Source organism: Pipistrellus hanaki, assembly GCF_964339955.1.
Source record: "Pipistrellus hanaki genome assembly, chromosome: 1".
NCBI lineage: Eukaryota > Metazoa > Chordata > Mammalia > Chiroptera > Vespertilionidae > Pipistrellus > Pipistrellus hanaki.
In genome coordinates this window covers 23,772,372-23,798,665 of record NC_140503.1, presented here as the reverse complement: position 1 = coordinate 23,798,665, position 26,294 = coordinate 23,772,372, and the positions used below count along the sequence as shown (strand labels likewise).

Here is a 26,294-nt window from a genome sequence, read left to right as displayed (position 1 = left end):
GTCAGTGCTTAAGCTACTGGGTTGTGTGGCTTGTTTTTCAAGCCATTAAAATGCTGGTTTTATTGTGCTTAACATTTAAATAACACCGTAAGGCAGATACTTTTGTCATGATTCAATATATGTCGAAAATGTTGAAGAGGAATGGAGTTAATTTCTAGAGTATCAGTATGATTATGGAAACATTGCAATTCAGCATCCTTTTGGAAGGAGGCCAACACCGATCACTTTTGTACCCAAATCCTACTCTGCAGAGAAGTGCGTTAATGGGATATTTGTGCATAGTACAGATGTTATACAAGGTGTTCAAAAAAGATAGACCTACGATACAATTTCAGCTTTTCCCAAAGTCAGAAGATGTTGAAAACTATTTTATTCACTGTCACTCAATTTAAGATAATGTACCACAAGTTTGAAAAAGTAATGCAGAAGTTATTCAGTACAAAGTGTATATGCAGGTCTTTGTCACAGCAAATTCCACTGCCTAGACTTTAATTGACCTGAACAAATAAGTTAATTCTCATTTATCTTGCATATTTGGGATATCAGTCACAAGGAATTTTTTTCTGGAACCACACAAATATTATTATCTTCCATGCACACTAAGAATTTGAGTGGATAGCTCCTACACATGCTTTTGTTTCTCTTTTAATAGCCTGGAAGAATGGTATGAATTCGCATATATGAATTTTTTATGTGACTGAAGCCCGCTTTCTGTGCCATATCCCAGACTCCAGAGTCACTGTGATGGTCTGCAAAGTCACACTTGCTCTTCTTTCCTAATAGGGTACCCTATAATCTGAATGGATGGGGAGCTGGGAGGTCCTTCCTGCAGCAGGGGGTGGGATCTTGAAATACACTCGAGTGCATGAAGAGCAGGTGCCTGGGGGTCTGGGACCGCAGTTCCCAGCCCTGGCTGAGCATCACAATCACCCGAGGAGCCCGAGGACCTTAGAGCTGCCAGACTCCTCTGTTTTCTATCAGCGTCTCCCTAGTGCACACTGCCCGCCAGCCAGGACTTTAATGTCTCATTGAAGAGCTGTCTTGAGTCTGTAATCATGGCACACTATGGACTTTTTACCATTCTGCTTGTGTATTAGTAGTGTTCTGATGAATCTCCAAAACATACAGGACAGTTGGCTTGCTTGTTTCTGAGACAGGGAGACTTGGTAAGGGAGAGCCGGGCTGGCTCCTCTGCAAGAAGTCCTGAGGGAACACACCCTGGGGAGTTGGGTCGGTGGGTAGCAGGAAGTGGGAGGAACAGATAGGCAGATCTCAGAGCCTGGAAGGGCTTTTCTGTTTTTGATTTTTTTTTTTTCTGTGTGTGTGTGTAAGGAGGCATACTATTTTATGTCCTGTTTATTTTTTATTGTATTTTATTTTTTCCATCCCCCTTTATCCCCTCTATGCCTTCTCCACTTTTCCCCATTCTCCACCTCCCCCCCATCCCACAATTACCCTGAGTATTAATTTAATCTGAGCAGTTTCTCATGTAAATAACTATTTTTCAGGTAACTGTTTTCCCATGTAAATAACTGTTTTGCCCATATATTTTCTTTAAATCTGTAGCTGAAACACTGTTAGGAATTGGCTTGCATGCCTTGTCCTCAGGACGCCTTTTCTTCACAGGAACCTCCACTGGGCTTGCACAGAATGTTGACTTGAGTATTCCTGTCACACTTACTGCATCTTTCCCCATGTAATTTTTTGAGTGTACACATCTAATTCTTCATCCAGCATTTGCTAAACCTTTTCTTGGAAGAGATACTATGATAAGACTTTACAATACAATGGCAGTGAAGAGGAAATAAAGAAACAAAAACACCAGTTTTGTGCTTGCATTCAACATGCTTAGTTCATAGGCTGGTCAGATGCAGACATTATTCAGATAATCACATACATAAAGGGTATCTTATAACTGTGTTCATTGGTTTGAAGGAAAGGCAAATGGTGCGTGCGTATGAGAACAGCGCGAACGAATAAGACAAGGTATTTTATTTGACCACAGATTTAATATGATCCTTGTCTTGCATGTCTGTAAAGGTCAGTGCAAGCGAGAAATGCCTTTTACACTCTAAGAACATAACGTGCTGACAGTACTCTGCTGTGGTTGGAAAACATCGGGGCTCTTTGTACCCAGCTCTGAGCAGCTGGAGTACATCCAAAGGAGAGGTCCACCCTAAAGATTTTAGAAAGGATTTCAAATGATGCCTGGCTAGAACTATACCAAGCGATTCTGAAGGAAAGAAGAGACAGCGAGGGCATGTTAGCTGTTGTCCAATATGCAGTCACTTGTGGAGGTGTATAGAAGGGATTCTGAGAGTTGACAGGCCATGAGATGGCTCTGATGGTACCCTTCCCATCATTCTAAGATTCCACAGCTTTTGGAGGATCCGAAGCGTTCCGTATCTCATGGGAGCCAGGAAGACCCTGAGGATTGTTTTCAGCCTGTGTAATTGAGGTGTGGAGGAAGAGTGTCCATTCGCCTCCCTGCCCAGGGACCTCTCTAACTCAGCCTTCTAGGCAAGAGGAAGCCACGGAGGTTTGGTGTCCTCAGGGAGAACTGGGACTCCCAATAACCAGTGTCTCCTGAGGACAGGCTCCTACAGCTAGATGCTCCAGGAATTCCCCATAGCCCACAGGATGAAGTCTGAATGCCTTCCCATGGTAGCAGGCCTGTGGCTTCCCTCCCAGCTCCTCTCTCCTAACCATCTCTCCTCACTGAGCCTTGTTTGTTCCAGGGATGTGGAAATTTCTTGCATAATGTGACGTCTTGCCCTTTGGGGCCCTTGTGGTTTCTTTTTCTCAAACACTAATTTCTGTTATTGAATAAATTATTTCTTCTCCCCTTTTCAGGATCAGTTTAAATGTTAGCATCTGTAGTTTTCTTGGCTTCCTACCATTAGTTACTTTATAGCATACTAGAGGACTGGTGCATGACATTCATGCACTGGGGGAAGGAAGGGGGAGTCCTTCAGCCTGGCCTGTGCCCTCCCACAGTCCAGGACCCCTTGGGGAATGTCCACCTGCTGGCTGAGGACTGATTTCCCCAAGGATTGGGCCTAAGCCAGCAGTCAGATATCCCTTTCACAGTCCAAGGCTCTTGAAGTCCGGGACCCCTGGTCCTTACTGCCTGCCTGCAGTGGAGGCAGGAGATACTCCTGCCACCGCCGCTGCGCTCGCCAGCCTTGAACCCAACTTCTGGATGAGCAGCGCTCCCCCTGTGGGAGCGCACTGATCACCAGGAGGAAGCTCCTGCATTGAGTGTCTGCCCCCTGGTGGTCAGTGCCCATAATAGTGACTGGTTGTTCCACTGTTCAGTCAATTTGCATATTAGCCTTTTATTATGTAGGATGTTTTTAGTTACCACTAAAAGTAATTTGGGTTATCTTCCATATACTACTATATATTTTAAAAATACATTACATACATATATATAAATATTATTGATTTCAGAGAGAGAGGGAGAAGGAGACATAGAAACATCAATGATGAGAGAGAATCATTGATCGGCTGCCTCCTGCATTTTTAGTACAAATGGGGATTGAGCCTGCAACCCAGGTATGTGCCCTGACTGGGAATTGAACTCTGACCTCGTGGTTCATAGGTTGACACTCAACCACAGAGCTATGCCGGTTGGGCATTTGGGTATCTTTTTTTAAAAACCTTTGCAGAGTTGTCAAATTGTTGTATTTTCATGAAGTGCCTTATCTTAATCAGGACTAAGAAAGGGTAAAATGAGGCTAAGAAACAAATTGAGAATCACCATCTTTTTAGATTATTGTAGTAAAGAGGTGATAAGTGTTTATAGGAAAGTATTTAGGGTGAAGGAAATTATAGTAAGAAATATTTCAAGTAAAATTGAAAGTACACTATGAGCAACTAAAGAACAGATTGTGTTCTGATATGATGTTTGCAAAAGCTGATTTATAAGATGTTACTGAACCACACTCATGTTTGCAGGGCTTGCTTTAAAAAAGGCGTCAGCCCGGCCAGTGTTGCTGTGGTTGGGCATTGACCTGTGAACCAGGAGGTCACAGTTCGGTTTCCAGTCAGGGCACATGCCCGGGCTGTGGCTTGATCCCCAATAGGGGCGTGCAGGAGGCAGCCGACCAATGATTCTCTCTCATCATTGATGTTTCTATCTCTCTCTCCCCTTCTCCCTTACTCTCTGAAATTAACCTGTTAACCGAGCAGGACATATAAATACGTCTTTGAAATATATATTGCTCCCTGAAACGGGCTGGATGTATATTTCCGAACAAACAAACAAAGGTATTAGTCATCCATACATGTCTCGACATGAATTTAAGACACGGAGGGAATCAGTATAATTTCGCTATTGAGAGTGGTGGACATGTTCTGGGTGAGCAGTGATGGGTACGTACTTAAACTTACCTACCTATTTTCGTATATTATTTACTTATATTTTTTATATCTCCAACCTTTATATAATAGAAAAACATATAAAATTGATCCAATCATCAATAATTTGTTAGAAAAGTTTAAAAGTTTTTATGTATGTGAACGAGAAATATGCGTAGATGAATCTCTTTTATTATGGAAAGGGAATTTATCTTGGAAACAATATATATCTACAAAAAGAGCTAGATTTGGAATGAAGTTGTTTATTTTGAGTGAAAGCCAATGTGGATACGTACAAAATATAATTTTATACATAGGCAAGGACACAAATTATGGTTCGAACTACCCACAAGAAAAACAATCAACAAGAATTGTTTTGGAGTTAACACATGACTTACTGAATAAAGGGTATAGGATTTACTTAGATAATTTCTATACGTCAATTCATTTGGCTGAACTCTGTGTCAAAACAATACAGACATTGTTGGAACAATGAGGATAAACAGAGTTGGAATCTCCAGTGAAATAAAAACAAAAAAATTACAGAAAAATGAACATATAGTAAGAATCAAAGACAAACTTATGGTTTTAAAATGGAAGGATAAAAAAGACGTATTGATTCTCAGTTCTATTCATAATGATGAAAAGACAATGATTGAAAAGAGAGGAAGAAGGCAAGAAAAACCGAATGTTGTCCTGGATTATAACAAGAATATGGACGGCATAGATTTGGGAGATGGAGTTATGGTGGCCTACATGGCTGCCCGTAATAGGGTAAAAAAATTTTTTCTACGATTAATTGATATGTGCTGCTTCAATGCATATATTATATACAAAAAAGATAAAAGTCATTTGGATCGATTACACTTTTTGATAGAGTGTGTAGAGAAATTGGTAGATAACAACATAGTGAAAACCCACCCAAAGACATCAACAAGCAGCTCTACATTTAAACCACGCTTAGTTGAAAGGCATTTTCCAGAACAAATGAAAAGCGATATAGGAAAAACTAAATCCAGGAAATGCTGAGTTTGCTACAAAAAAGGTGTTAGGAAAGAATCTACATACTGGTGTCCAGATTGTAAGGTAGCACTATGTATCAACAATTGTTTTAAAATATATCACACGGAAGTTGAGTTTTGAATTTTTAAATCTATATTTCAATTTTTTAAACTCAATATTTCTATTTTATTTGTGTGCTTTTGTTTATTGTTCTGTAATTGTTAACTTTTTTATATTTTTTATTGTGTATAGAAATAAAAAATATATATTTTTGTAATCTTTATAATTGTAAAATTTATAATTTTTTAATTCAATGTTTCCATTTTTTTGTTGGTATTCTTTTCTATTTGTTTGTAATTTTGTATTTTCCTTTGTGCTTTATATATAAACAAACGAAAAAATATATATTTCATTTTAATTAAGTATAAATTAAAAAAATAATAATATAAAATTACGTCCACTGGGCGTGACGTATCGACACGTCCTAGTGAAAGAGTATGCGCCCGTTGTACTTTGAGTAATTAAAAAGGGAACTCCCCGGTTAACAGGTTAAGAAAGAAAATTTTTTTTTAAAATGGCTTCATAATCCATCAATATCAGTTGTCTGGTGGCCCAGGGCTAATCAGACCTTGGAAAATCTGATGTGCTTAAATAGACATTTCTAAACATTGATGTCTACTAGAAAATGAATTATCATGCAATGACAACTATATTTCCCAGTGAATGAACATCTCATAGTGTAGAGATGAGTCCTGTTCCCAGCTGTTAGATTACTAGAGCAGTATTATGATCTTCAGAAAGCTACAAGGTATGTGTATGGATCAAGGCTGGCAAGGGCGGATGAAGGCGTTGAAGCTGATCAGATATTCCTACAGGTGGAGCTTAAGACTTGTTACCCAAGTTTGGTTCTTTGTTCCCAGCCAACTTATTGCCCTAGATTTCTTCAGGGAGTTGTTCTTCTAGGCACTAATCTTTTTCTCAGAGCTTCTGGCTGATTCTAATCAAAATAGGGCGTACCTCCCGTACTGTCCCAAACAGCTTCAGTTTCTCTGTTACCAAATTACACAGCATTCATTTTCAAATGTTGACTTAATAACTGGAACCCTCTGTAAGGGACTATTATTTTGTAGGTAGAGATTTTTATTATTGATCTCTTTTTCCATTGATCTACTCTCTAGACTTGCTGATTGATACCCAGATATTTATTTATAAGAAATAACCGTTTTACTTGAGAAGCTTTCTCTGGTGTGACTCTCTCTCTCTGTCCAAATTTGTCCTCCTTTTCTCCTTCTCTCCAGCTATGTTTGTCCTTTTTAAAATGTTCACTTAAGATTAGCAGTGAGTACAGTTACTTCATCCAGAAGCAAACTATCTAACTGCATGTTTGAGTTTAGCGATTTGGATCCATGTTTCAGTTGAATGATGTGAATTCACATCGATCTTTCTGAAGCCTATAGTTGAGCAATATGCTCAAAACACCTTCTAAAGTTAAGGTAAATTCCTCGTGAACTCATTAAGAGAAAAGGTATTAACATGCTATTGACTTCACATGATGGTTAAGCAATAACTAGAAAGAGAAGATAATTTGTGATTTATTTTGCTACTAAGAGGAAACTATTAGAACTTGTCAAAAATATTTTTACCTTTTTAATTATGGATAAGAAGTTTGGGGGTTTAGTCATGTTTGGGCTGCTATCTATGATATAATACTGTTGAATTGTTAAAGAGAAAACGGATAAGGGGCTAGTTATAACCAAACATGCAATTATCTTGGTCTCTTGAGATGAAACCTGGAGTAAGCCCTTAAGAAATTTTTCTTTAAAAGAATCCTTGCTGATCCATAGTTTTATTAAGTCAATAAAATAAACTTCATATATTATTAGAGAAGTAGCTTTGACATAATAACAAAGAAAAACATGCTTAATTTTGGCAAGTGTGAAATGCTCCTCTAGCACAGAGCATGTGCTGGTTGGCTAGTTTTGTGTTTTGTTGCACTGTCAAGAGTCCAGCCTTTCTTTGAATTCTGTGGGGCTCATGCTATGGTTGTTAATTCCTCTAACGATAGGATGAGCTGGGCTTTTGGATAGATAGTTAAGAATGACTCAAATGTCCTGCTGTGGACTATTCTAGAATTTCTTCTACCGGGATTCTGTCAGCACCAGGCTTGTTTCCCTTGGCCCAGGACATGGAGAGATTTATATTTATTAAGTACTAATTATGTACCAGGTACTTGCTAGGTATTCTAAATGTGTTATTTCAGTTAAGCCTTTTTACAGCTTCAAGATTAAGGAATTAGTTTATGCATTTCAGCCAGAGAGCAGTAACTTGTCCAGGGACTCACTAAAGGCAAGTCTGAACCTTGGCTTCCCATCCAGGTCTGATGATGGAGCCATGCTTTTTCCATTTGGTTATGATACTCTGGGTCTGAAGAAGGAAACACAGTGGTTGGAACAACATTTCTTGCTCCCTCTTTCCTACGGTGTCAGGATCTCTTTCTGTATACTTGGGCCAGATGAACATCCTTATTAAAACTACTTACTCATTCATCCATCAGCCACCTAGCCATCCATCCATTCATCATGTATCTAACAAACTTTTATTGACTAATTATTGAGAGCCAGGTGTTGTTTGAGAACCTGGAGCTGTGCTGGCCTCCAAGCCCTCTCAGCTTTCATAAAGCTTATTCCAAAGACTCACTCATTACAGTGAGGATAGAGGGGCTGGATTTCTTAACCCAGAACCAGATTTATAGGAGGCCCTCAACAAGTGTTAGCTTCTTTTGCCCACCCATTTTTACCTAGTATTTATGCTCCTGGCCAATGATTGTCCCGTTTGTTCGTTTATGGTTGTTCCTTGAATCGCTGACTTGGGTTTCTGTGTTCTTCGCAGTTTAAGATCAGTCAGTTCATCTTTGGAAGCACCATGTCCCACAAAGAGACTTGGTTCGAGTGGTCAGTTACCCTGATTTTGAGTAATAACAGGCAGCCTGGGATACAAACTTTCAGTTATAAGATGATCTGAGGATCTAATGTACAATGTGGTGATTATAGTGGATGACACTGTATTGCATAATTAAAGTTTTCTACGGGTGTATGACTTAAATCCCCCCAAAGGTAAATATGTGAGATGATGGATATGGTAATTAACTTAATGGGGGGAATTCTTTCACAATGTGTATTTACAGGGTATGGCAAAAGTAGACTTACACAGTTGTTTGTATGGAAAATAAAATAATTGTGAATATAATAATTAATAAATTATAATACAAGAATAAATTAAACTTCACATACCCACAACTGTAAACCTCCTTTTGCCCCACCCTGTATATCAAATCATCAATTTGTACACTTTAAATATTCCACAGTTTTACTTGTCAAGTATTCCTCAGAAAATCTGGGGTTGTTGAGGGTGGGTGGGTATAATAAGAAAGGTGGTATAAAAATGGTATAATTTTTTTATGAAAATATTACCATTTTAGCTCTTGAATTAGGCATTAACTCTTATTACATAATGTACATATACTTTTGTATTGTTTTGAGTAGCATTGTTAATACTTTACCATATATTATACTATATGTATAATTTTAAAAAGTTTACTGTATTTTAAAGTGATGTAAATGAGTTAATGCTAAAACTTATTAAGTAGAACATGTAACATGTTCTATTATGATATAAACTAGAGGTCCAGTGCACAAAATCCATGCACCAGTAGGGGAGGTCCCCTTAGTCCAGCCTACACCCTCTCCAATCCAGGATCCTCTCCAATCGGGGGATGTCTGGGGATTGGGCTTAAACTGGCAGTTGGACAGCCCTCTCACAATCCTGGACTGCAGGCTCCTAATGACTCACCTGCCTGCCAGCCTGATTGCTCCCTCCATGCCGGCCTGGTCACCCCTAACTGCCCTCCTTCCCCCCAGCCTGGTTGCCCCATACAGCCTGCTTGTTCAGTCATTTGGTCATCCCTCACTAACCCCCCTGCCAACCTGGTCATAGGCAGCCACCTTGTGAGGGTAGGAGGGTCAATTTGCACATTATCTCTCTATTATATAGGATTCATTGATCAAATGCTATTCATTTTGGAGAAACTTGAGTTCATCCCATTTTTGGAAGTTTCTTTTGTAGAATATCTTGTATCTTTTGATAAATCTCAATTATTTACAGATAGATCTTTCATGTGAAGTGATACCTTTCTAAATGTGCATTTTGAGTTGAGTCTCTTTTTTTAGAATTGGTTTCTGTGTGGCTAACGGATGATTTCAGAATGTTGAAGATAGTCATAATCTTGAAAATCAGTTAAATGTAACCTTGATAAAAATGTTAATTTTGAGAATAGCTTGCAGTTCCTCATTTGGATACCATCAGCCCCATATGCTCCAGTTTGTCACCATAGAGATTGTGATTTGTTTGAGTTCTGTTTTTCTAATTACCACAATCACCACATTAGATTATTTTCCAAATGGTGTCAGTTTTATCTCTAAGTCTCTCTTAATTCATTCCTTTCTCTGTTCCCATTCTTCTGGTTCAGCCCCATTTTCTGGCCTACAAAATAGCAGCAACCTTGTTACCAGCACTTTATTCAGTGCCTTTCCTCCTTCAGGCTCTCTTCCATGTCACTGTTGAATTCTTTCAGGGGAAATAAAGAGTGTGTGTGCGCGTTTGCGCGTGCGCGCACGCAGGCCCACAGATATTTGGTTCTGATTGTGACAATACCTAGTACACCTTTGGTGGCTCCTTCTTGCCTGTAGTTTAATCTCCTTAGCATGTTGTTTAAACTGTGGAATGGTTCCAGCCTTCCAGCACCAATCCCTCACCTTCTCCTTGCCCTTCCAGGTGGTTCTAGTCAGTGTGCTACTTTCTTTGCAGTGGGATTGTTAGGATGCTGTGCTGGCATTGGGTATTCACACTTTCTGTTGTTCAGGTAATAAATGTAACACTCACCATTTCTGACAGGAGATTTGCTGTTGGATAGTGGACATACTGTGCAATATACAGATAATGTTACATAGAAACCTACACCTGGAACCTATATGTTCATGTTGACCAATGTCACTCCAATAAACTTAATTTATAAAAGCCACAATTTCATTTTGTTTGAATATCTTATGCTAGTACATGCTGAAGCAATTCTGTCATCTAAGGTAGCAGTGTTTTCATTTTGCTTTACAAGGTGTGAAAAATTCTCACATAGAATATTTTTTTCTTGAAAGGTTTATGGCCTAAATGGAATAAAATATCTAAAATTTAATTGCAGTTCTTTATACTAATGTGTTGAAAGCTATTTTCCAATTTAGGCAGTATTTGAAAATTCTGAACTATTTTTTGTATATAAAGTTAACTTCAAGTTCATCATTAGAATTATAGTATTTTATTTTACAATAAGAAATACTTATTTGGAACATGTGTGGAGATGGATGTTAACTAAACTTACTGTGGTGATCATTTCCCAATATATACATATCAAATAATTATGTTGTGTATTTTGAACTAATACTATGCTATATAGCCGATGATCTATAATGATAAAAGTATAATATGCATATTGATCGAATGACCGAACAGAACAACCACGTCCGGAAGTTTGTCCAGACGACCGTGCTATGACACGAAGTGGCGCCAGGCCAGTCAAGGCGAGTGCTATGTGATTGGTCGGGGAGGCCCTGCCATCACCTCATGATTACCCCTCAGAGGGAGGCCTACGCCACTGGCCAGCAGGGTGATCGATTGATTGGGGGAAAGGAGGGCTGCAGCCAAGTGATCGCAGCCCATGCCTGTCACCTGCAGAGGGAGGCAACCAGTGGCAGGGATCTAGGGGGCAGCACCGCACAGATGGCAAGCAGTGGCAGTGACGGGGTTGGGGTCAGCTGCTGGCAGCCAGAGGAAGGAAAGCCCTGGATCACTGGCCAGGCCTAGGGACCCTACCTGAGGGGTCCTGGATTGTGAGAAGGTGCAGGCAAGCTGAAAGATACCGCCTTCTCCTATGCATGAATTTCATGCACTGGGCCTCTAGTATCAATAAAACTAGGAAACCCCCCTCCACACACACACTTCCTCACTCACTCACTCTGCTTGCCTACCTCTCCTTGTATAATGAAGATGACCACAAAGCTTCACAAGGCATTCGCATCACCTTAGGTTTTAAAAAATGCTCATTTATACATCAGCTGCCTGATCACATTATAAGTCCTAGTTTCACCCGAATACTTCTCTTTGATAGTGATGATCTACACTACAACAGTAAGTCCCATTGTTAGGCCATGTGCTGACAACTGATGCTGTTAGGATGGAGTTTTAGTGGTCATCTTTGTAATTGTGTGGTGATTGATCCCACACAAGTCCATGGATGCCAGAAATGATACTGAGGTAGGCATCTGGCTGCCTGGCTTTACAAAGGGCAAGGCCAAAGCTATTCGACAGACAATGAATGGAGAGGAAAACCAATTCATCTCCTGTGGCTCTCAGAGAAAATTTCCATGCAGCCTTTAGAGTTCAAGTGCTCCTTTGTATATTTGATATTTAAATGGTTTCCATGGTGTGTACTCTGTTTACTCAAACACTATGTGCACAGCAGCCTTTTCTGTCTGTGTTCTGTTTCCTCCCCCGAAATGCTTTTCCTCTGTTCTCTTCCTTGCTCTTTGGAAACTTATTCGTGGTTCTTCCTTGATTCCATTGAGTATGTCTTCTAACCTTTGTGTTCTTTGCCATCCCTGAAATTGGACCTACCAACACTCTGGTTTGTATTATTGCTGTTTTTCATATCCTTCCCCATGTATAAGATAGTAAACTTTTGAAGGGAGAGTCTGTATGCCTTTATGATCTTCAGAATTCTGCAGCTTTGTGCTCAGAGACTTTATACCCTGTCGATGTTTAAGAAGGGTTTGGATCAAAGCAAATACTTGTTTTTAAACACAGCAAATAATTGCATCTCCATTAAGATCTTACTTGTTAGGGTATAGGTGGATTTTAGTTTTAATTGAGGCTGGGACAAGTATAACACTTATTTCTGAGAATAAGGAAATTATTTTTGTCAGCTGAAATTTTTTTGTCGTTTTGGTATAACCACTTTGTGATGCTCATAATATGTTCCTTGATGTGTATTCAGGTCCTGCTTCAGCTATGAACTGCATTTCTAGTTTGTTTCCTTATTAATTAACCTGTTAACCGAGCGGGACCTATAAATACGTCAAACGTAAACAATATCGGGATGGGTAGGACGTATGAATACGTCCTTGAAATATATTTTGCGCCCCGAGAGGGACGGTATATACTTTTTGTAATCTTTTTTTTTTTTTTTTTTTTTAATATTTTATTGATTTTTTACAGAGAGGAAGGAAAGGGGAGGGATAGAGAGTTAGAAATATCGATGAGATGAGAGAGAAACATCCATCAGCTGCCTCTTGCACACCCCCCACTGGGGATGTGCTGGCAACCAAGGTACATGCCCTTGACCAGAATCGAACCCGGGACCTTTAGGTCCGAAGGCTGATGCTCTATCCACTGAGCCAAACCGGTTTCGGCTATTCTTTGTAATCTTTATCATTGTTTATAAAATTTATAATTTTTTAATTCGACGTGTCCATTTTTTTTTTTTGTCGGTATTCTTTTCTATTTTTGTTTGTTTGTAATTTTGTATTTTCCTTTGTGCTTTATATATATAAATAAACGAAAAAATATATATTTCATTTATTTTCATTAAGTATAAATAAAAAATAATAATATGAAATTCCGTCCTCCGGGCGTGACGTACTGACACGTCCTAGTGAAAGAGTACGCGCCCGTTACAGGTTGCGTTATTAAAAAGGGAACTCCCCGGTTAACAGGTTATCTGGGTGTTTCTTAAATTCTAGTGAAGGGAAGAGGGAGGCAGTTGATTATCTAGTTGCATTATCCCCCTCATCTGTTTCCTGTGTGTGATGGCAGTTTCCACCTCGTGCCTGTGCCCATGGAGTCAGAAGCACCAAACACATGGGGCTTCAGGTTCTTCCAGTGAGAATAACTCACTTTCTAAAGATCTGTTTACTGTTTTAGGCAACAAGCTTGCCATGAATATATCCTCTTGTCACTTTAATCCCCAAGTGATTTTTCTGGTGTGAAGAGTAGGTGGCACCCTTTGTAAGTTGTCACAAGAGCCTGTGCCTTCCTGTGGGCGATTAGGACTATCTGTTCTAGAAGAGTGCCATTTCGAGAGGTAAACCTTTTAAAAAGTCAGTCTGAGTACTCTGTAAAAATGATCACGGGGAGGAAGGAGACTAATGAGGAATCTGGGGCAGCTGTCTAGTTGAGAAATAACTGTGACTTGGACTAAGGTGGTGACAGCGGAGAGATGGAGAGGATTCAAATAGTCTTCAGGAAGTAAAATTTACGTCTTGACAGAATGAAAAAGGGGTGTGGAAGAAAGGAATGGGGATGAATCCTAAATTTTTGGCTCAAGTTAAAGAGTAGATGAGGTGTCTTTAACGGAGTTGAAGAAGCCTCAAGATGAAGATAAGAAGCCTGTAAAAAGACTGACCGCTTTTGTCATCACCATACAGACTTCTCTTAGCCACTTTATTTGCTTGTCACTCTCTGACTATGTAGAATTTTTATGCATCAAATTGCAGGACAAAGAAGAAGTGGTTTCTACAGCTTGGGGCCTCAGAACCATTGGGTATGCACTTTCCTGGGAAGGACATTTTTCTTGTGTCTTCATGAGTTGTCAAATACATTAAAGTTAAAAAATACAAGTCTTGCAGTCCCTTGATAAGTGGGTTGTCTCAATAACAAGAAAATTACATTAGCCTGGGAAGATCTATTTTTCAAATAGCTATATTGATCTTTACCCAAAATTCATTATCTGGGAGTTTACAATGAAAATCTAATACGTTTCAGAGTTTTCTTTCTTTCTTTCTTTCTTTTTTTGGATGTTAACAAATACATTTGTTTTTCCTATTTCTTTTTTAGATTTTAAATTTCTTTTAAAACTGGGCTATTTTCCCTTAACTCCTAAGGATAATTACTGCTTGTCTTGTGATCATGTAAGCTTAATAGGTAGGATTAGAGAAACAAGTGCCTATTAAGTTATCCAGTGTGTTTTATTTATTCAGAATTCCTCAGGATAACTTCTTTTGTCTTTTTAATGCCAGATGCTTGTTTCAACAGCACCTGATAGAATACATTGAGAGGAGCTCTTCCTGTTGAAAATTCATAGCTTGACTCTAATCATAAGAAAGTATCAGATAAACTCTAATTAAGGACCATTCTACAAATCTGACCTGGAATCTTCAAAATGGTCAAGATTTGAAAGTCAAGGAAGTCTAAGAATTCTTGATTGAAATAGACCAATAAGCTATGAATACTAAGTGCCACGTGAGATCCTGGGTTGGATCCTTTTATTAAAATGGACATCATTGGGATAACTGAAGAAAGGCAAATCTGGTCTGTGGATTAGATGATGGTACTGTATCACAGATAATTTCTGAAATTTGATGGTCATAAATATTGTAGCTTTGTAGGAGAGTATCCTTGTGTATAGAAGTTACTCAGTAAACTCTGTAGGAGTGATAGACCATTATATTTGCCACTTACTCTCAACTGATTCAGGGAAATCAAGTTATATGTCCTAGTCTGGCAACTCCTTTTTAAAAATATATTTTTATTGATTTCAGAGAGGAAGGGAGAGGGAGGGATAGAAACATTAATGATGAGAGAGAATCACCTATCTGCTGCTTCCTGCACATCTCCCACTGGGCATCGAGCCCACAGTCTGGGCATGCGTCCTGACCTGGAATGGAACCCTGACCTCCTGGTTCATCTGTTGATGCTCAGCCACACCGGCAATGTCTTTTTTTGTAGTTAGATCTGAGATTATTAAATAAGACACCTCCTGGACCCCCTATTCTGTTAGTTGATTAGTACTTCAAATTCTTTTGCTTATCAAACAAACCATTTTAAGGGGTTTGCTTGTCTGAGTTGTCTTGACTTTTAACTGCCCTGTCAGTGTGGCTTCCTGTTGTATATTGTCTTTTGCTATTCTCCTTCTAGATATTCCCCATCACCTCATTAATACATTATTTTCCTTGCCCATTCTCTATTTCCCATTACCTGTGTTTGGCTTTTGCAGCAAATTACTTCTTTCAGTGGGAAAGTCTGGTTTACAGAAAGATGGCATTTTACTGAGATGCAATTCTGTGATAATGCTGCATTTGACCTTACTTTGTTATGCTATTCTTTTCTCCTCTGTTCACTGGTGGTGAGCTGTTTAAGCTTTCTTTTTTCACCACACTGCTTCTATCCCCGAACTGAGCATGTTTCAATAGGTTTTTAGTAAAAGGTGTTGAGCTGGTTGATTGCTGTCTTAGAATGCAGAGTTTTCACAAAATATCAGCAGGGTAAGGGGAATTTGGTAGAGTGGCAAATGTGGTGCTGTACTAATTCATATCCAGTCAGCTCATGTCTGTGTTTGTGAATGGTTAGCCCCATAGTTTTAGGATTAAGCATATTGGGACCAAACTGGTCCTATTCTAAAAATGTGTGTGATTTGGAAAGGGGGGAGGGTAGCTGTGGGGAGTAGATGAACTGTCACAGCAGCCTTCTCTTTCTGAGAATAGCACTTGCCAGTTGTCTGGTTGGTAGAATCTCTCTTTCCCCCTCAGTATAGAAAATCATGGATTACAGGCCTTGAATTGCTCATTCCCACCCCATACCTTCTTTTCTTTGGTAGAACTAAAGTCCATCAGAGGACTTGTTTTCCTTAAATAAGCTGGAGGACAAACTTCTCCTTAGCAGTTACATCAATTCCCATATTTCTCAGAAGGCTCAAGGAATAAAGCTTTTAAAAACCCAGAGCAGCAGTTACATTGCACTTAGTATACACCCACACATACAGGCTTTTCTTCAGCATTTTATTTTCCTCTCTTGTTGCTTTTACAGTGTAGGTGGCCTTCTCCAGATTGCTCTTGACAGGAAATTGAGCAACCTTTCTTTTTTGGAACAGAATATATTTTACTGCTGAGGGGGGGGGGGGGGGGGGGAGATGAAGTGTCTATGTTTTGAAATTTTATGATGAGTTTTTATTTAAAGATCAATATAAATGTAGAAAAATGGTGGAAGGGGTTAAATTTCATAACATGCACTAATATTTCTCAACCTTCTTAGTAAGTTTTGGGCGTGTGTGTGTGTGTGTGTGTGTGTGTGTGTGTAGAAAAAAAGCAGGGTCTAAAGGCCCTAACCTTTCTTTGCTTGTTTGGTTCTCTTAGTCATTGATGGACATTAAAAAGTCGTCTTGGACCAGGTCATTATTTTCCTGGCTTTTGCACAAGGCTGCCTTTGCCAATTGTCTCCTTTCTGTAGTGGAAATGTGATGGCTCTACACTGCTTTAACAGGTATCTGAATTTAGGTGTATGTTAGCCTTTCCTTTGGAACATAGCATGCCCTTCCGTAGAGCTTCCTAATGATTTAGTTAGTACAAAAGGCCCCAGGGCTGGGAGGGAGCTCCAGATTGGAGCCCTGTTTCTGCCCCAGATTCTTTCTAGACTGCTATAATACCCACCACCCATTCAGGTGCTCTTTGCCTGGGGCTGGGGCTTGAGTTTGATTTGGATGGTTCCTTTATAGCATTGGAGATTCAGAGCAAGAAATTCTATGTAATAAAGAGGTAATATGCAAATTGACCCTCCCACCCTCGCACAAGATGGCTGCCCCCTATGTGGTCAAAGATGGCCACCACAAATTGGCTGGCAGGGGAGAGTAGTAGGGGGTGACCAGGCTGGCAGGGGAGGGCAGCTGAGGGCGACCAGGCCTGCAGAAGAGGGCAGTTATGGGTAACTGGGCTGGCATGGAGGGAAGGCAGTTGGAGGCGACCATGCTGGCAGGGGAAGGCATTTGGGGTATCTGTAAGGGAGACCAAGGTCTTATTCTTCTTACTCTTAACTTCTGTTTCATACATTTGGGAATAGGGTTTGGGAGTTACTGTAATTTGAAATACTGTTTCACCTCAGCAATTTTTTTAAATTAAATTATTATATGTGTACATATCTTCCCATTGCTCTTCCCTCCCCCCCCCCCCAACACACTCCCATACATGCCCTCACCCCCCAGAGTTTTGTGTCCATTGGTTATACTTATATGCATGCATACAAGTCCTTCGGTTGATCTCTTATACACCTCAGCAAAAATTTAAAAACTGGTTTCTTGAAAGCTCTGATGGACATGCATAGTCTGGTTTATTTTAATAGTTTTAGAATAGTACATGTACTGTAAATTATTAATATTGGCCACGTTTGTGCATTCTTTGAACTAATAATAAGCTTAGCAGTCACAGGAGATGCTTATGACTATAGCTTATAAACCTATCTGAAGTGACCAGTGTGAGAACTGTAGGATTTATCAGTAACCATGATGGCTGGCTGCTTTGGAACAGAGTTTCTCAACCTTACAATTATTGACATTTTGGGCTGGATAATTGTTTGTAGTGGGGGGCTGTGCTGTGCATTGTGGGGTGGTTGGCAGCATTCCTGGCTTCTACCCTTTAAATGCCAGTAGCATATCTCCTCCTTTTGTTGTGATTACCACAAATGTCCTGGCATTTCAAAATGTCCCCTGGGTTGCCCCCTATTGAGAACCACTGGTCTGGAATTGTGGTTGCCATATGCAGATGATGGACTAACTACATCAAAGTCACCTAATTGGGTGAGGTTCTTACTCCTACAGGTTCTTGGGTTTCTTCCCATTTGTGTAGATACTGAATAGCCAGGTTTAAGAATTTGTTGTTTAAGTGGGAGTGGTTATTAGTTGACTTAAATTTGAATGTGTTGAACTGTACATAGAGAGTTTACAAATGAAAGAGGGTTTTAGAGATAAAGTACATTTTGTAATTATGATTTTATTTGTAGTAGTGATTTTCCTCCTTTTATTCCTATGAGGTACCATTGTTTGTTTTTCAATCGTTGAGAAGAACCTTGTTATACTAAACTTTATAATGATTTTAATCTAGGTTTTGAGAGAATACCTCAAGTTGGACTCAAAGGCCAGAACTTGGAAGTGGAAAAGGGTGAGTTGGTGGATTATTCACTAAGTCCTGTTGGAGGAAGGGAATGTCACTCAAGTGTTAATTTGTAGAATGTCAGCTGCTTATAGCAAAATTTGATTTAGTAAATGTGGATCCTATTTTTTCCCATTGGTTTTTCCTCCTTTAATTGTTTTATTTCTGAGAGGCAGAAATGAACAGAGAGAAGAGAGGAAACGCCTGTCTCCATCTTCATAGATAAAACCAGAGGCACGGTGCATGAAATTCATGCACTCGGGGTTGGCGGGAAGGGAGTGGGTCCCTTAGCCCAGATTGCAAGAGGGAAGGACATGGGAGGTTGGCCAACTGGGGAGGGGATGTGGGAGGGCTCCAAGGTGTGTCCCGATTGGCTGGACCCCAGCAGCAAGCTAACCTACTGGTTGGAGCATCTGCCCCGGTGGTCAGTGTACAGCATAGTGAGCAATTGAGCAGGCTTAGCATATCATTAGCATATTATACTTTTGATTGGTTGAATGGCCGATGGGACGATCGGACACTTAGCATATTAGGCTTTTATTATATAGGATGGTTCAGATATTTTTCTGGCTACTTAAATTAATAATGTGAAAGTTTTTTGTTCATATTTATGTTTCTGCTGCATAGTAAATGCATTTTAAAAAACCTGTGTTTCTTAAATTGTGATTGGAATTTATACCTCACCTCATGTTCTACATATGAATCCTGTTAACCCTGATACATTAGTTTGGAATACCAAGCTTAACCTGAAAAATTGAGAGATGGTTGGATGATCTGTTGACTGACATTTGCCTTTGATCTTATAGTCATTGCACTTAGGTACTGCTAGGTAGAAACCCAGTACTGTCCTAGGCCTATCCTAATGTTTTAGTGGACATTCCTCAGATATTTTCATCAGTTTAAAAGGGTATTCTCATTGAGGAGAATAATAGCTTACTTTGATTGAAAGAGATGTTTTTTTTTGTAGGCTGAAAATGCTATAATATGCTCAACTCGTAAATTCAGATAAAACAAGTGGTTTGAGTTGTGTAGGTTCCTTTGATTTTCTTTCTTTGTACTTAACCTTCACATCAGCCAGATGCTGAAACAAAGGAATTGGTTTTTTTCTTTTCTGTTTGGTCAGGAGCAGAAGCCAGTTGCCCGAGGAGTCAGCTCCTCTGGAGCCCTGCATCCTGCCAGGGTGGTCAAGGTTATCTGAGCACCTCACCCCTGACCACCTTTGCTCAGAGCTTAGGGCTTCTTCCTGAAGTTTGCTGGGTAAATGGAGTACTGCTTTCCAAGTGGCTTGCTATTTCTGACCTTCTTGAATTTCAGTAAGAGAAATTGGGGAATGATTAATTCTGAAGATGTTTTTAAACTACACGAGGACACTTTGCTTCTGACACTTACTTGACAAGTCCCAGCGACATTCTTTTTTAATAGAGGTGGAATCTGAGAAAGAATTTTAGGTCTCTGTAATTTTTATCCATGAAGAGTCCATGTTTTTTTTATTAGCAACACAAATGAAAATGTGTCTTTGGGAATGTAGCATCTTTTTAACCACCAAGAATTCCTTAGTGGTGAGCAGCAGCCTTCCAGATATGCTCCATGAAGGTAGCTGTAGCTCAGGTACTTCATGAGAGAAGGAAAATCTGAATATTATGGAGTGCCCAATGGTTTCACCTCAGTCATATAAGTTGTTTTCAAGATTTTTCCCCCCCTCCTGAGAATTGTGTAGAAATGTGCACCTTCAGTGCTAACTCTGTATGACTTATGATACTTTAAACACTTTTGAATAAATAACTGCTGGTTGATATACTTGAGTGTGACAGTTTTTAGCACAGGTGTTAAGTTTTAGCTTTATTACAAAGCCAAGGTTGTTTAAGCTGCTACACCTTGTCTTTTGAATTAGTCGCTTAGCTTAATAACCTGAGACTTAACTCATTTTTTGTTTAATGGCAGTAATATCTGACGAGGCTGGTACTGCAGGTTGGGTGGGAGATTTTTCTCTTAGGCATTCATACTTTCTCAGGTCTACTCAGACAACAGATGAGGGAGGCCATTGAACAGTTTTCTAGACCTTCTGCTGGCCTGACTCTTTCTTGGCCTGCTAATTGGTCGTGCTCTCCACATAAGGGAAACCTAAACAATTCCCTTCCTCTGAAAGAAAACAAAAACCCAAAATGACTCTGACACCAAAACCCAACCCACAAAACCTTGTGTTTTATAGGTAGCTCTATATGTGTATCTTATTAAGTCTGTCATTTATACTTATTTTTAGTAGTATTGTTCTATAATTTTAAAAGTGAATTAAGAAAGCACACTTTTTTCTTCCCTTTAAAAAAATTTAAAAATTGCTATATTCTTTGTAAATACCCAGCAAGAAACATAGGATGATGTTATCTCAAGTATTGATTATGATCTCTAACTAAGTTAAGCATTTTCCCGGGTACTACATTTTTATTTTGGAGTTTCCCCTTATATAGATAATTATGTACTCATAGGTAGGTGAGATATTATTTAAAATTTTCAGTTACTTTAGTTTAGTTATTGCAACCCAGGCTTCAGATTTTAATTGAGGAAGTTAAAAAAACTCTCAACTTCTTCCTTTAAAAAACAACAACAGTAAATAATCATAATGCCTTCCACTGGCTAACCAGGCAATAGAATGATGATAGAAGATTCAGAGGTCAGTTAAAAATGGATACGAGAGGGTAAGGCCACCTGTACCCTTTCATGTCCATTGACGTGGTGCACCCTATCTCTCTTCTCCTCATTATTCTAACTAATTATGTCTTCGTTACAGCATAAAAGAAATGCTGTGCCATTGACAAAAGACAGTGAGTTAAATAATAATAGTACTTTAAATATATTAACTCTAGGAAGAATATTACTCAAATGTTTACCTTGAGTAGACTTGTGAGATTCTTTGTGTCAACCTAAATTGAAGTTTCATGGTGGCACTGAGGGGACAAAATGGAGATAACTTTTTAAGATAAACACTAGATGAAATTGTATGAACTAAATGCTAAGTATAATGAAAATATTAAATATTTAGAGTAGCAAAGGGATGATTGCAGAGTTTTCCTTTTATCTTTGTCCATGATTAATTTGAATTGAGTTTGGCATGCCTTGAGGTCATCTCAGAATTATTTTATGATGCTTATTTATTATGCAAAGCCTTCTTTGTTCTTGAAAAAAGAAAATTGTTGAAATTTTTTGGCCTAGCAAACATTTTTACCAGTCTGCAGAATTGAGATATGACCCCTTCACATTTACCAATACCATCATACCCTCTTCTTTTCCATAAGGACAGTTTATTCTCACTGAATTCTTATCTTGACATTCTTCAGAAATTCAGAGTGCATCAGTCCACATCAAATAGAGAGATGCCTCTTTTAAGCTCATTCTAGTGGCAAACAGCACACATGATTGGAAGAGTGCCTTATTGCTTAGTACATACCTCAAGTCATTTTTCTGAGCCCAGGATTTGTACAAGTATGATTCTTCATGATGCTACCATGTGACCACTTTCTTGACTGTCTAGTTAATTTAAACTTGGCTAATAAGATTGATTTGGACAGAAGTGTAAAAGTAAGGAATCAGAAAATGGAGAAGTAAGAACACAAACTGTGTGTGTGAATATGGTGGAGGTCAGGGTGGGGATTGTGTAGAGCTCTGCGCTCCTCTCCGTGAAGACATTTGTGAAGACCTGGCATCTGGGACCAGATCACTAGGTGGACCTAGAGATGAAACTCGTGGAGAGCTTGCACCTGCCATTTCTTTGTGATATAGTGATGTTTCTCAAAAGGTTTGGGAAACTTAGTGGTGGGGGTTTGACTTTGAAACCTGACTTTATTTAATGTTTATCAAACTGAAGCATATTTTAGATGTAAAAGGAAGTTGTATATATCTACACTGTTATTTGAGTGGCTTTCATCAAAATAATGCATGCAAAATTAAGGCCATAGGATGGTGAAGTCCAGGAGGCCATGTTCTTGGGGTCTTGGGACTCCTGGGAGGAGGGCTTTATTGTGTTCTTTTGGAAATGATTTTTAAGCAAGATAATGGAGAGATGAATAGGCTACTGCTCACATGTGCACATATTGAGGTCTCCAGCAACTTGATGGTAAGGAAAATTCAAGAGGTGTGTAGTGCAGCCCTGCCACGGGACATCAACCTCTTCAGAGCAAGGAAGTAGTGAGGTGCCCTAGGCTGACTTCCAGGAAGTTGGTGGCTCTATTGGGATTATGCCAGTGGCACCGGTCCATCAGTGACTGGCCCATTCTCTGGTGATTGGACCTACAGGCCTACTGAGGGAGTGAGTGGTTGGTGGGCCTCCGGAATAGAAATGGTCTGCTGAGCCATGTTCCTGCTGTGGGAGCACACTGACCACCAGGGGCAGCTCCTTTCTTGATCCCCTGGTGGTCAGTGCACGTCATAGCGACCGATCAACTGGTCAACCAGTCCTTCAGTGGTTCAGTCGTTTGGTCACTTAGGCTTTTATAAATATAGATAAGCTGACCTTTATTAAAAATTTCATTTTGTATTCTTACATCAACATAGACTACTGGTGGGGAAGGATTCCTAGGGGTCAAGGGGAGCATGACTGTTTTAGTTTAGTGATGATAATGTAATTTTAACATTCCTGTATCAGGTTCTCTTTCAGTTACTGCGAAGTTTCTAGCCTGGGAAAAAGAATATGTGTACAGGCTCACACTAATAATAATTAGTTACACCTACTGAAGCCTCATGTGGCCATTTAAGTTGACAGTCTTCTGTTCTTCGTCAAAAAAGCTCCTAGCTTCATTTGTAATGTTGCATTTGCTTCTGGTAATTTGTCTTCTTGCATTTGATTAGCTTTTAATTTAGCAGTGGTTGCAGAGATATCTTTATGTTACCTTATTTTTTAATAATAACTCATTTAATAACCATATAAAACCCTTGTGATATGTTTTTTTAAAATTAAATTTTTTAATAGAAGGTAATAAATTAGTCTATAAGGATTATTCCTCATTTTCTACCCCCTTCCTGGTTTTTCTGGTAGCTCTCCAGAGGCAAACACTTTGTTAATTGGCTGTTTATAATATAACAGTATTGTGTTTTTGTGTCTTAAAACTTCACATAATAGCCTGGCCGGGTGGCTCAGTAGGTTGGAACATCATCTCATACAACCAAAAGATTGCAGGTTCAATTCCAGGTCAGGGCACATATTTAGGTTATGGGCTTAACCTTGGATGGGACCTCTATGGAAGGCAACCAATTGATGTTTCTTTGTGACATTGATGTTTCTCTCTCTTTCCTCTTCTACTCCCTCCCTCTCTTCCTTTTTCTAAAATTAATAAAACATATTCTCAGGTGAGGATTAAAACAAGCAAACAAACTTCACATAATTGGTGTTGATGAATACCAGTAACTTTTCTTTTCATCAGTGACATGCTTTGGAGATCTGTCCATGTTAGTTCATGTAAATCTAGTTTATCCTTTTGAACTGCTGCTTAATGTTTTATAGACTAGTTGGGAATATTGTATAGTTGTGTGTGTGTGTGTGTGTGTGTGTGTGTGTGGTGTGTTTTAACATTTTCCTATTGCTGAGCCCTCTAGGTTGTTGTTGATAGAACCTGAGTACAAATAAGGCCCTGTCCTTGGCTCTGTGCACACGGCCATATGTTTCTCCAGGCAGTTGCCAGGTCATGGATAGTGTAATAGATACTCCCAAGTTGTTTTACCAGGGACTCCCATCAGTGGTGGACAGGTTCTTTAACTCCACATGCTTATCTAAAGAAGTGGTATGGGGGGAGCTAAATTTGAAGAACCAACTTATTTATAAATAAGTAGACCTCATTAAGTTCTAATATTTACTCTTCAGAATTTTTGAGATTGGTTTTGCACTATATTTTGCTACCAGATTTGAATTTATACATAGAAAATTCTGCAATTAAATAGTTACAAGTAAATTATGGTAATGTCCACTGAGCTTTTATATAAAAGTAACACCTCTCTAGAGGTTTGTGCATTGGAGGTAAAGCTGGCTGTGAGGGTTGTCTTAATTGCTTCTGAGGTTTGGAAGGCCTCTTCAGTGAGCTGCTAATCTCTGTTCTAATGGCTAAGGAATGTGTTGTATATTCAACACAACACCCACCTCATTGTGGACACCACAGGGAGAGAGAATACATAATTAAATGAGAGTCGCTACCGGGCAGGAATAGGCATGGTGCCTCCTTTGGTTTTCCTTAAAGGACATTCTTCAAAGTAAAGATGGTATATACACCCCTTTCCTTTCCTTTGATTGGTTGGCATGATGGGGAAGGCTAATACAGCTCTATATTCTTTTGATCCTTTAAGAGAATGTAAAAATGATTTCTATTGATTACGGTCAAGAGCTCTGACTTTTGAAGTTGTCAGTCTTCATATACTACTTTTTTCTCTACAAAAATATGCTTATATCTTTTATTTTCTAAAACCCTGTGACCGGAGGCCTCATCGCTCTTTTCATCTATCTAATGGGGCTGATAAGCCACAGGCCTCGCGGGGTTGCTGGAGTGCTGGGTGCCAGTGCGCTGCCTCTTAGGAAGCAGTGGCTCAGCTGCACAGGACCAGAGAAGCCCCGAGTTCAGCCTCCTACAGCAGATGAGGAGACCGAGGTGTGTGAAGTACAGTGTGAAGTACAGTCAGCCCTCCGGTTTGTGCTGATGACTGAAGTATTCGTTGCCACACACCGGATCGCTTTGTGACGCTGCTTCTTGAGAAACCACAGAGGCAGCTTTTGTGCACAACCTTTTCCTTGCCTGGAATTTCCCTTTCTTCACCACCTGTCAGCCACCCTATCCTCCTTTGAAACACATTCAAGTTCATTTCCTCAGGAAGGCCTCTCAGGCTAATCCTACAGGTGGATATTATTTCATATTCACATTCACTCAACTATATCTCTCACTGTGAAAATTTGAACTTACTTGTGCATGTCTTAGAAAACTTCTGTGCCCCCATTAGTATTTATAAGGGACCTATGCCATGAAATACTGGTTATTTAGGGAAAAACAGCTTCCTTACAAAAAAACCGTATTTGCTAACAGTGCAATGTTATTTTTATGTTTTGGAAAAAAAAAAAAGTCAACTGACAGATATAATTAAACTCTCAGTAAATACTGTGCCATGTTCTTAGCTCCTACTCACAGATCTTTGTTCTGCTTTTTACACAATCACCTTTCAAGCCAATAGGTCAGAGGTAAGGATTATTGTAAATAAATTGGAACAAAATTGCCCACTGATAATTCATATATCTTTGCACATGGATGAGTACGCCTGCAACTTGCTCCGTTCTCATCTTTTTCCTATGTTATGAAAAGTGTCAGACAAGACAAACATACCAATATAACTTTCAGGACAAGTTACATGTGGACTGACTCATTGTCCATAAAAGATAGATGAAAACCAAGTTAGAAGCTTTTATAATTCTAAACAAGAGTGAATGTACAATTGAACAGCTGTTTTACTGTACAGCATGCACATTTTCATGTAATTTCAATATAGAGTTGAATAGAGAACTGCTACTATATGGTACCCATTTGTAGTCATATTTTGGGGGGGAAGGGGGCTATGTTAGGCCCTTCTAGCAAGAGGGAAGAAGTATTACAGGTAGCTCCTTCCCCAGTACACACAGACAAATGCATGTGTTGGTGTGCCTGTTCGTATGAAAGGACTGCAAAGCCTTAGTTTATATTTGGGGTGTGAAGGAAAAGAGAGCTAATAGCATTTTAGACCAGGAAGGAGCCTTAGCTGGCATCTGTTCATTTTATAGACGAAAAACGGGTATTCCCAGGAACCAAAGGTTAGCCCAGGTTGTGTTACTTTATGACACTGAGCTTCGAGCCCTGAGTTTGTGGAGATGGGATATTACCGATAATGCATTTCTGAGAAACTGTAGTGTTTCTCCAC

At 39.4% G+C, this 26,294-nt stretch overlaps 1 protein-coding gene across 39 annotated transcripts in view; it reads left to right on the top strand.

The window, feature by feature from the left end:
* The window catches only part of SIPA1L1 (signal induced proliferation associated 1 like 1), a 388,928-nt gene that overhangs the window by 130,695 nt on the left and 231,939 nt on the right, over positions 1–26,294 (top strand). For 38 of the 39 annotated variants that reach the window (XM_084892089.1, XM_084892086.1, XM_084892109.1 and 35 more), the window contains one exon: positions 18,333–18,389. The exons of the other annotated variant lie outside the window; for it this stretch is intronic. The gene's annotated coding sequence lies outside the window, so the exon portion shown is untranslated. The remainder of the gene's footprint in view (positions 1–18,332; positions 18,390–26,294) is intronic. 39 annotated transcript variants of the gene reach the window in all.